General features: G+C 41.5%; 1 protein-coding gene across 1 annotated transcript in view; it reads right to left on the bottom strand.

Annotated features, from left to right (window-relative positions):
• Positions 1 to 1,873, bottom strand: part of LOC144986974 (uncharacterized) — a 239,984-nt gene extending 238,111 nt beyond the window's left edge. The window contains exon 1 of the mRNA XM_078935709.1: positions 1,373 to 1,873. The gene's annotated coding sequence lies outside the window, so the exon portion shown is untranslated. The remainder of the gene's footprint in view (positions 1 to 1,372) is intronic.
• Between the last annotated feature and the right edge of the window lie 10,869 nt (positions 1,874 to 12,742).

Genomic DNA, 12,742 nt, shown 5'->3' with positions numbered 1-12,742 from the left:
TGCACAAACTGTGAGACGTGATGAGCTGCAGCCTCAAAGTTAGGATTATTAAGGGGGAGGATCCACTATTGATTGTTTTTTTTGTTTTTTTTAAATGTATTAGTATATTTTTCCTGAATTTTTGTCTTATTTCATAAATAATGTTATTTTTTTTTAAAAGGATCATAAATGAATGGAACTTTATTCAAAGCACTTTACAATTACTTGAAGGTACCAAAGAGCTTCACAATAAAAAATTGATCTAAAATGGGAAATAAAGTTTTAAACTAAAAACTCCAGAATATTCTGTTTTAGAATATAATTTTCAATCCAAATGTTTTCATCTACATTCCATGGTAGATCTTTCCCCTTCCACACATCTGCTCCTGGTCCAGCCCTTCTAATTGCCCACCCCTGCTTTAGTATGTAAGTAGCATTAACCTTCATGTCACCCCCATCTTTTCTGTCTTTCTGTCACACACACACACCTGCACCTTCCTCTCTGTGTTAAACCTCAATCCTCTGATCCTTTACAGAATAATAATACAAACATTTCTATTCTGATTTAGAATTCCTCAACATCATTCTATAAAGAGGACAGTTTTCTGTTTAGGATCAAAGTTGTCTCCGTTGGTTCAGACATCGGCTGCTCCTCCTTTCCAGCAGAATTTGAAGCTGCTGCTTCACAGCACAGACATGTCTTCCACACTCACGTGCACAGACTTCCTCACTCACGTGCACAGACTTCCACACTCACGTGCACAGACTTCCTCACTCACGTGCACAGACTTCCACACTCACGTGCACAGACTTCCACACTCACATGCACAGACTTCCACACTCACATGCACAGACTTCCACTCTCACGTGCACAGACTTCCACACTCACGTGCACAGACTTCCACACTCACATGCACAGACTTCCACACTCACGTGCACAGACTTCCACACTCACGTGCACAGCCGTGCACTTCATTCCCACCAGAACCACAAAGCAGAACATCCAACACTGCAGAGCCTCTACTAGCCTCTACGCCTTTATTTACAACACCGTGGTATTCTGGTCACTCAGTCCTACTGTGGGATTCTGGTCTCTCACCAATCTTTAGGATCTTCAGACTGTCCAGTTCTGTACTTGGGGGGTCCTCACCTCCCCGGGACAACAATCCCAGTGAACCAGCCTCCCGTCAGAGAACTGTTGGAGTTTCCAAACTCTAGGACACTTCATCACTTTTTCTTTTTTCTCTTATTCTGTAAACCTTATTTTCACTTTTCTTAAATACTTTGATTTTCCCAAATGTACAATTCTACAATTTACTGAGTTACTCACTTTGTGGACATCAGACAGTTGGTTTGGCCCAATGCAGACTTTGATTGACAGGTTTCTGCTTACCTTTGTAGGGTTCACCCGTGTCGTCAGTCCACTCAAGAGAAACCCTTCATCCAAATTTAATCCAGAAAAACTGTCCTCAACCCCCCCGTCTGTGCCTCCAAGCTGTTGCCGTCTCGTCCGGCCTTCACAGATTCAGGTGGTTCAGGACGTCCAAAAATGAAATGAGCAGAAATGAAAAGACACACAAGAGTCAAAAGGGGAGAGGTGGAGAAACACGACCTGTTAGGCTCTGTGGCTGTCCTCTCTCTCTGTCCTCAAGGCTAAAAGGCTTTTTTATTATCCAGTAAGGGAAGATGTAAACATACTAGATACGTCATTAGAATGGTGTGTTTTTGTCTAGTTTGCATTGCAGGTGTTGTGGCTCCATAAACACTCCAGTATAGAAAAAAACAGAGATTTAAGTCCAAAACAGGCCTACTGGTGACCTTGGTACCTGTTATCTGTTACTGAAGGCAGGAATCAAGCAGATTTCTGTAATAAATTATACATGCATATACAAAATCCATTAAATGCAGAATAACAAGAACATAGAAAATAGAATTCTTCCCCCAAACAAATGTTGCACACAGGCACATGGGGCTCCGGGAACTGGATGGGTGGGTTATGCTGGCGGGACTCACTGGGGGTGTCTCTCTCTGGGGTCGTGTCGGCGCCCGCCCTCCATTTCGCTTTTACTTGCATATTAGACACCCTGATTAATCTAGGGCATTTTGGAGAGGGTCTGGTGGAGGGGGGCACGGTGAAACATCCGTGCTCACCTTTCACTGCCCCCCCCCAAAATTTGAACTTCCCCTTTAGACACACACACTGCATGCTAGCAGCACACAGTAAATACACACCACTAACACAGAGAACCAGGAGTGTGTGTGTGGGGGGGGGGGGGGGGGGGGCTCTGCGGCTTGGCCCTATTTTACCTGCAGCACACCCACACCTCCATACATGGGTGGAGTTGGCCGGTCTTCACCCACCTTGTCCTCTCAGGGCGGCAAGGCTTGTGGTATCCTGTCAGCTGCGGTGATGGACGGGCATGGGGGGGGGGGGGGGGTTGCGTGGCGGCCAGATGAATGTGAGTATGTGTGCGTGAGTGCATGGGTGGGACGGACCTGGGGGCTGGCTCGCTGGGACCCTCTGGGGCTTTCCCTCCCCATCACAGAGAGGGGAGGGCACTGATAGGGTTGGGGAGGGGGGCTCAGATAATATGGCAGGGGAGGGGGGTTGTAGAGTGTAGGGTTATGGGGGGGTGGCTGTGGGTGCTGCGTGGCGATCTCTGGGTTGCTCGGGTCGTGTGCCAGGGCTGGCTTGTGGAGATGGGGCGCCGGTCGGGTGGTGAGCTGCTCATGGGTTCTGGGGGCCCTGGCTTCATCCTTGGCCCTCGTCTCGGTGGCCCCCACGGCTGCCGCCTGGTACGGCTAAGCGCTCCTGTCCTGTGGCCCGGACACCGGGTTCGCTTATGCATCTGGGCATTGGGGGGGGGGCCTGTAGGGGGGCCTTCTCTGCGCCTGGCTGGTTGGGTGGGCGGTCCCCTCCTCCCCCCCCTCCCGGGCTGCCTGGGTCCCGATGGTGGGGGGACTCCTGGCCTGGGGGTCTCTCATCCCCTCTCCTGGTCTGGCTCGTCGGGCTGGGTAGGATCTGGTTCCCCTTATGAACACATGGTTCAGGTCGGCAGCATGCATGTATCCCCACCCCCACGTGCACACTGCCACACTGCTCCCTGTCTGCTTCATCCCTCCTCCTTACCTACAGTGTATTGATGGACAGATTTTTTACGCTCATTTTAGTGTCAGATTTTCACCTTTGATGTAACATTTGTCTTTCCAGCAGATCTGGTATAATTGTTACAGCTTAAAATAATAACTTATTCAAATCAGTACTTGTATCCCCCAACTTTTCACCTTTCTTCCTTTTACTCTCTTCCACCCCCCACACATTCTTTCCCTCTCCCTTCCACACACACACTAAATGTAACAAATAAATACAAAATAATACAACAAAAAGGGGTTTATACAAATCTAGACTCTGGCTTCTAAAGTTCTATAACCCCTTTTTGTGATAAAACCTGTCCAACACAAAAGGCATTCAGCTCTAATCTGTTTGCCCAGCTGTTGGACGTGAGAAAAAAAAAAGAAAATATAATATAACCCCTGTTCTCCTCTACAAGATGAAATGTATTTATTTTAAAAAGCACAAAAGCATCTGTAATCATGTTTCTGTTTCTGTGGTGGAGGTCAGGTGAAGGGGAGGGGGTTGCTCCTGGATCTTTGTCTGAAGGGGGGGGGGGCTCTTGGATGCCTGGATCGGTTACTGCTCAGTTTGCCCCCAGCTCTGGGGGGGGTGTGTGTGGAGGGGGGGGGCTGACCCTCCTGCCTCTGCTGCAGCGTTCAGTGTGATCAAGGTTCACTCTGAGAGACTCACATTCATTCACCCACCTGATTGTTCACCTTTACACTAATACAGACATGGGTGTTGTTTTTCTCTTTTCTACCCCCCCTTCATGAATATTGGTAAAGTGAATATTGTCTGTATCTCTCTGTGTGCAGAAATCCTGGGAGATACATCTTTGATTATTGATGTGTCATTATACTTCCAACCTGTAAATAGTTGTGTGCTGATTATTTTATGTAATTTACTGACGACACTTTTGTGTTTTAACTTTGTAATATTGACTACCCCCCCACTCTAACCCCTTTTCCCCCATCTCTGACATCCCAAAATTGTTTCTTTCTCTCCACTTTTTTTCGTTTTTCCGTCCAACAAGGAATGCATCCAAATATCATTTTCATAAATAAAGCTTAGCCTCAAATACAGAAGGGGTTTATTCAAATCTACGTTCAGTCTGTCTGTAGATCCATAAACCCCAATTATAACAGTATAATCTGTCCAACACAAGAGACACTCAACTCTGATCTGTTTGCTCAGCTGCTGGACAAGTAAAAAAATAGAATCCATTAAATGAATAAAGAAAAGATCATAGAAAATATAATAGAACTCCTGTTCACCTCCACAGAATCATGCAGAGAAGAAATGTACAAAAAGAATAATCCTTTATAATATATAAACACATTAAATAAAAGACCCTTCACTTGTTTGTTCTCAAACTGTGGGGCACTCCTCCTTTTTTAGGGGGGTGGGGGTTACGTTCTCTGACTGTGGTCATCTCCAGGACCGAAGGCTGAAAAAAAAACAGACTCAGTTCTTTAAGATGAACTTTTTCACTTTATTACTTTTTTTCCACAAGTTTTTCATTTCTAAAGCGGCGACTGACTGCGCATTGACTCACACCACACGCCCCCCCTTCCTGCAATGTGCGAGATCTGGTTTCAGCGCGCGTGCGCACACACAAACACACACACACACACACAATTAATTTAAATGATTTTTGTTTTTCTTTGAGGCTGTTCACCTAAGAGTTTCTAAGTGACATTTAGGAGAAAATGGAGGTTCATCTGAAGTTGAGTTCAGATGAAATGTCTGTTTCAGAGAATCCATGAAGTTCATGCTGTAAACCTGAATTGTTTGGAGAAACTCTAAATAAATGACAAACATGTTGAGATCCATGAAGACCACTGCCTCCAAACAAGTCATTTGTTCCTTTGAACCTTCACCCTTCTGGGTTTCATGGAGGATTTCCCACCAGGTGACCCAGCAGCAGTAAAACTGAAGAGGAGCGGCCGTCGTCTGACCTTCAGCTGATCTCCCAGAATTCCTCAGTTTGGCATCAGTTCATCAACAGAGAATCATTTTGCTCTCAAATCCAGAGAAATGGATAAAACATTATTGAACAATGAAAAGTTTGACAAATGATGAGCTTCTCAGTCCAAATGCAGTCAAATCTGTTCTTGCTCCTGTCTCTGGTGTGAAGAGGAGCAACCATTTCTCCTCTTCACATGGACTTTCAGGGATGAAGATCCAGCGTTCACAGAGGATGATGGATTCTCAGCAGCTCCACTCATTTTCAGCTCCCAGAGCTAAAAACTTGATTTCAAACATCCCAGAGTTTCAGTCAATGAGTTTTCTTCTTTTTCTTAGCAAACTAACTGGGATTTGTTGAATCCACGTCCTGAAATCTCCAGAAATGTCCACAGTTGATCCAAGTGAGTTTCAGCTGGAATGATCCAAGTTTCCAAAAGCTTCAGTCTGGATCTCATTCTAGTGAGAGATGAACTAAACAGACCTGCTGCTCATTTGATTGTTGCTGCTTTACTTTCTACCAACATTTGGATCCAATATTAGAAGAACAAGGATTTGTCTTCCTGTTTGTCTTTCATCCAAATGACTGAATTTCACCAAAGAAAAGTCATTTTCAACTCCAGAGACTCCCACAGTGAGACACCTGCTGGCTGTTCTTTGTAACTGCATCTGCAGCTTCTAGAAAGATCCTCTCAGACTTCCGGCTCAATAAGTCTTCTGATAAACATTCAAATGAACAAAGGGCAGACCAGCACAGCAGCAACAACTTGCTTTTAGTTCCAAGATTATTCATAGGATGTTGACCAACATTCTTGTCAATTTGATGTTTGTTCTTCAAAACATGAAAATACAATTTATTTGTAGAATTAACATTTTGTTTTTAAATGGAACTGATCAGTTTGGTGTTCTGTATTATTCATGTTCTCTTTAGAAACTTGAGAGATTTTGCTTTAATTTTCAGTATAGTTTGTGATATAAATGCCTTTTCTTAATCATCTGAAAAGGCTGCAAAGTGGTGCAGTGGTTGTCGCTTCACAGCCAGAATCCCCCTGGTTCAAGTCCCGACTGGGGGACTTTAAGCAGAACATCAATGATGGACCTTTCTGTGTGGAGTTTGCATGTTCTCCCCGTGTATGCGTGGGTTCTCTCCGGGGTCTCCGGCTTCCTCCCACCGTCCAAAAACATGCTTCATAGGTTAATAGGTAACTCTAAATTGTCCCTAGGTGTGAGTGTGAGAGTGAATGGGTGTCTGATTGTGATCCTGTGACAGACTGGCAACCTGTCCAGAGCGTCCCCTGCCTTCGCCAATAAGTGGCCAGGATAGGCTCCAGCAGCCTTGTGATCCCGAAAGGAACAAACGGAAGAAGATAAATAAATAATCATCTGAAAAACTGTTGCATTATGGTCCTTTAGTGCATCTGTTACATTAAAAGTTTGATAGGAAATAATCATTTAAATCTAAACAACCTGCTGATGATAAGACATTTCTCTGATGAGCCACAGAGCGTTCACATTTGACAAATACAGATATTTGGTTTATCTGGTGATTAATATCATTATGGTCTGCTATGAAAAACTATATAAAATAATCTTTATCACCCTAGGTCAGTCAGTTATTTCTCTATAGAAGCACAGTCTTTCTTTCTCATCTTAGTGGCAGAAATATCTCTTCATAGTTCCAGAGTCTGTCTTTAATTAAATAACGTCTGACTGTTGCTGCTAAAACTCAACATTTGTTGATAACATGAAGAACTTTGGACTTTGTCTCTTTCATGATCTTTGACTGACAGCTAAACCAAAAAATCTGCGTCCCATTTTGTTATTGGAAGTGAAATATTATTATCTAGGTTGCATAAGAGTTTGTATATTTTAGAGAGAGTTTTATTCATTGAGAAATTAATCAGAGAGGTAACTAGTTCTGGTAGCTTTAAATTGTTGTCTTTATATTTAAACTTTTTAGTAATAATAGATTTAAATTGCTGAAATTCCAAGAAGTTATTTATTGCATGTTTGTCTTGAAGTTATGAATCTTTTATCAATAATTAGGTGCTCTAGTAGTGTTACGCCCCCTTCTTGCCAAGATGGGAAGTGTAACATTTTTTTGTTTATGAGGATGTCTGGGTTGTTCCAGATGGGTGTCATTCTGCACGTTTGAATTGGCGAGTTAGATATTTTTAGAAATTCCCACCAGGCTGTTAAAGTGGCATTTATATTAATACTTTGGAAACAGACCTGTTTTTTAACTGTCTGGCTAATAAATGGTAGATCTGACAGGTTGATCTTTCCAAATTTACAATTTACAATTTACTTTGATATGAATCATACGTCGATACTTGGGTCAAGGTTCAATTCCTGGTTCGATACATGTATTATACCAAAAAAGAACAAAAAGCTTTGTTATTTTAAAATTTAAATTTTTACATTTTGCGAAAAGGCAAAGAAAGTTTAAACATTCAGAGAAATGAAAACATGGAATGTGACAAGAGCTTCCTGTGGTGTTTCCATGTCTCTGTGACCCAGTTTGAAAACTTGCTGTCCTGCATTAGTCAGATAGGACAAAAAAGACAAACAAGAAAAAATCAAAGGGCCTTTTTATTATTGTCTGAATGGAAATTAGAACAATGTCACCAGTTCAGCCTACCCATACTGCAGCTGCTCTGCTGTCTGCCCCACAGGCGGCCTCCCGTCGGCCGGCATAGTGGACTCAATTAATCCGACACCATGAACCCTGAGATAGGCTGGTGACCGGTACAGGATGTTCCCAGCCTTTGCCCAGCAGTAGCTGGGACAGGCTCCAGCAACCCCAGCACCCCGAAAGGCATACAGCGAGTTGAGAAAATGGATGGGTGCAAGTTCAGGACAAGAATGCTCAGATCAAACCTCTATATTGGATTTGCACTCCACCCGCTGACGAGTCACTGCACATGTCACGTGCCCAAAGCTGAGTTTATGATTGGCTGACCTGGCTGACATGGCGACCTCCCAAAAGTTCAGATTTTTCAGAATGCTGCGTCTGTCGCTCAAAACCTCTGAGTGTGTCTGTACATTCGCATTCGGTATGAAAGTAATGGGGGAATCAAACGATGGAGGACAAACTGTACAGTTCAATTTTATATCAAGTATTGCCGTATTCCATAACCTATTCCACTTTAGAGCACAGAGCTGCTTTTCTCAGTTACAGAATCTACATAAATTACATAAATTAACAGGAATGGTTGAAAAGTTAATGCAAAGATCGTCAATGCTGGGTATTGGGCTTAGGTGTTAAAGGGCTAAAATGTGCATTCAGGATGCCACAGAAAATATAACACTCCTCTATTTTGATTATCCCTTTATCTGTTTGTGCTTTGTAAGACAAAATTCCAGTGTTAGGGCACCTCCTAAGCTCTAACGGATGGTGAGTAATGTTTATAAGGCTGTAAACAAAACATCAAAGCTGGCACTTTGACAGAAACTGATCAAGGCCTCCTTACAAAGAAGGATCTCTGCCACTGGTGCCAGAAAGCCATATCGCTGTTTCTGGGAAAACTAAAGTCATCAAATGAAGTCTTTACAGTACTCATAGAGGACAAAAAGAATAAAATATATAAATGTAACATCAAATAAATCCGTGAAGCAAGGAAATCAGAACAACAGACCAAAGCAAAAATGTCCTTTAGCTTATTCTTTTTACATTTATGCTCACAAGGCTTAAATGTTTTTTTAGCCATGCTCATCAAATTTAAAAACGTTATGACGTAATATACAGCTTTACATCACTGTGTCTTCTGATGACCTTTTAGATATAAAGTGGTGGATGGCAGAAAACCTCCTGCAGCTCAACCAGGACAAAAGTGACATTTTCATCATCGGTTCTGAAAGCAAGAGAGAATCGATTTAACACATCTTCAGAATTTTATACCATGTGAGAAACCGGGGTTTACTTTTTGACTCTAGTTTAATTTTTGTTCCACACATCAAAATATCATTAAGACAGGATTTTATCATCTTAAAACCGTTGCCAGAATCCGGCCATTCCTCTCTCATGCCAGCACATAGGTGCTAATGTTTGCTGTTTTCTTTAGTCGTTTAGATTATTGTAATGCTCTGCTCTCTGGTTTACCCAAAAAGTCTATCTCAAATTTAAAACTTCTAACTCGGTGGCAGAAGTTCTGACCATGACCAGGGGGCGGGAACACATTTGGGTGTAATGTCGCTGCATTTGCTCCTTGTGTGTTTCAGAATTAATTTTAAGATTCTTTTATTGTCTTGTAAATGTTTTACAAGACTACTTAGTTAATTTATCTTCTTTTAAAGTTTGAGCCCTCAGGGACCCTGAGGTCCTGCAGTGCTGGCCTTTTAGTTGTCCCTAAGGTGAGGACCAAAACTTATGGTGAGGCTTTGTTCTGCCATTACAGTCCTGGCCTGTGGAACAGCCTGCCAGAGAGCCTCAGAGACTGTAAAAAGTTTTTAACCTTTGTGCTATCCTAGGCACTTTAACCTTGGGACAGTGCGCTAAACCTTTTTTGTAAATGGCGTTTACTTATATAGCGCTTTCTACCCTATTTCGAAGGCCCAAAGCGCTTTACAGTCACAGTCCCATTCACCCAGTCACTCACACATTCACACACTGGAGGCGGCACCGCTGCCAAACACTGGCGCCAACCTCCCACCAGAGGCAAGGTGGGGTTCAATGTCTTGCCTAAGGACACTTCAACACATGGGCGTGCAAGGCCAGAATCGAACCTGCATCTTACGATCATGGGTCGCCGACCTACCGTTGCACCACGGCCGCCCCATTTTTCTTTCAATGATTTTTGATCTTCACTGGTGTGAAGATATATTGGCTCTTGTGTTTTTTGCTGCAAACCTTTTTCCCAAAAAGGAAATTAGTTTTATTGTCTTTCAGCGTGCCAGTTCTTTCATCACCCCACATGACAATAGTCCAGATCATATCCACTGCATGAAAACTTGGAAAGAATTAGCTGTAAGGATAAAAAAGCTGAAGCTTATTAAAATGTTCCTAAAATGCTCAAGATCAGCTATCTGGTTTGGCAGTTGTAAGCATAAACCGTAGCTGAGAAACTAACATATGAGGATTTGATTGATGACTTTACCCATAAAAGAGCAAGACGGACACATTTTTAGTGTCTACTAGGAAAAACAGACCAAGTTAATAGTGTAATTCAATTGTATTTATATAGCCCAATATTACAGCAATAGTTGTCTCAATGGGCTTTAGGCTTAAAGCTGCACTAGTTGTTTATAGTTTTTTTTAATCTTATAATGAACGGCATTTGAAACCTTAAGCCAAGATGTGTGATGTCATCCTTGTAAGAGTTTTTGTTACTTATAACATTTTTTCACAACAGTCCTATAAGCTGTATGACATTCTACTGGCAATTGATGATGGAGACTATGTTGTCCTGGTTCTGCTGGATCTAACAGCAGCATTTGACACTGTAGACCACAGTATTTTAATATCCAGGCTCCAGAACCCTGTGGGGATCCAAGGTACAGCACTGGACTGGTTTAAATCTTACCTGGCAGAAAGAACCATGTGTGTCAGCTTGGGTGGTTTTGAATCTACCACAACTCAGGTTTCTTATGGGGTTTCACAAGGATCAGTTCTAGGGCCACTTTTGTTCTCTCTGTATCTGTTACTCTTAGGGTCAATCTTGAGGAAGCACGGCATTTCTTTTCACTTGTACGCAGATGACAGCCAGATCTATCTGCCGTTACAAAAAGATGATCTTTCCATGAAGCAGCTCCTCTCATGTCTTCAGGACATTAAGGACTGGTTGGTCCTTAGCCAACATGTGTGATGTCATCCTTGTAAGAGTTTTTGTTACTTTGAACATTTTTTCATAACAGTCCTACACACTGTAAGAATTTACAAGCCTCAAGTTGCATTTTTTTGATCATTTTATTTTTTAAATATTTGAATAATAAAGTAAAGTTTCTTGGTCATAATTGGGGGGTACCGAGGGGCGCTACTGGTCTGGCTCAACTCCAGGGCATCATCTGTGCCAGAACCGCCACTGATGTTGTCCTACATGAGATCCTACGAGTTATTGTTACTTTGACATTTTTTTACCCCTAAAAAATTATGTACAATCTAAAATGACCTACAGGCTAAAATGTCCTAAACCTAAAATTGACTTATTATGTATATAGCTCTGATGCTATATACCAGATGGAACTGAGTGCAGCATATGTGCCCCAACCCCAAATTTTTTTACTGAAAGACTGCGTGTCTTGTTCTTCCCCCTCTGATTGGAGAGGGTCTTCTTTGGGGGATGTGGCATCCACCTTCTTTGACTCCTTTTGGTTTTCAATACATCGGTCAGGCTCATTGATCTCCCCCTGCATACTCACAAGTTTGCGTTTCAGCACAGCTATCTTTTTTTTCTGACATAAAATTGTCTTCCATTTTAGTTTATTCTTGGAAGACAATATCTTATTTTGTTTTACAAGTCTGTCATTCAGAATTGTCAGCAGTTTATTTTCCAAGCTTTTTATGTGTTCTTGCGAAGTACTACTCTGGTCCTTAGTCATTTGCTGTTGACAAGTTAGCTGTGCTGGCAAGTTTTCTATTTCTTGTCTTGATTTAGAAATAGTGTCATTTCTGTTGATGCAGTCTGTACTTTCATCTTGAGAATTTTGTGAACATTTGTTTACAATTTTTGCCACAAGTTCTCTTTCATCTTTTATCTGATTATTGAGTAACATAATCATTTCTCGAATATGCTCCATTTTGACCCTCAACATTTTGAGCAGGTTTGCTTCAGTCATATCTTCGCTCATTGTTGGGGGGTCCTTCCCATCGTCACTCCTGTCTTCTTTCCCAGCCACATTCACTGATTCTGAACAGTGTGCCATCCTTCCAGCTTAAAACCTCTCTGCCTTCTGCCTTTAACCTTAGTTCTATTTGTTCTTTCTTGTCTCAGCCACAAAAACAAATAATGATGTCGTTTGATGTCATCAAACATCAAACTTTAACATCATGATGATGTTTGATGTCATCAATACATTTGATGTCATCAATACATTTGATAGCAGCATTGTGATGATGTATGATGTCATCAAACATTTAACTTTATTATGATGATGTTTGATCTCATCAATACATTTGATAGCAGCATTGTGATGATGTATGATGTCATCAAATATTTAACTTTATAATGATGATGTTTAATGTCATCAATACATTTGATAGCAGCATTGTGATGATGTATGATGTCATCAAATATTTAACTTTATTATGATGATGTTTGATGTCATCAATACATTTGATAGCAGCATTGTGATGATGTATGATGCACTCAAAAATGATTTAAGCCCCTCTTTCATGTAACAAAATTAAATTATGTTTGTTTTATTTAAATATATTTATTTTAAAATAATGTATCTACATTTAATTGCCCTAACACAAAATGTATTAATAGTTTCACCTATAAACTCCAGTAATCCAAAATAAATGAGTTCAAGTAAAGGGCATGCTGTGCGCATGTTGAATGCTGTTTTCCTGTTTCTCTTTATTTAGTCTTTTATAGTATCTTCTGTTGTTTTACGGCAACAATTTTTCACCTATTTTAACCTTTCAACTGTTGGTGAAGGACTTCTTTGAGATCATTGACTCCTTTAATTTTAGTTCAGTGTGTGCCTGGAGCCACTCATGAAAAAGGACATATACTGGATCTT

This window comes from Oryzias latipes, chromosome 2, assembly GCF_053564925.1.
Source record: "Oryzias latipes strain Hd-rR chromosome 2, Olatipes_Hd-rR_3.1".
Lineage (NCBI taxonomy): Eukaryota > Metazoa > Chordata > Actinopteri > Beloniformes > Adrianichthyidae > Oryzias > Oryzias latipes.
The sequence above is the reverse complement of the archived record's forward strand: the minus strand, read 5'-3'. Positions and strand labels throughout refer to the sequence as shown.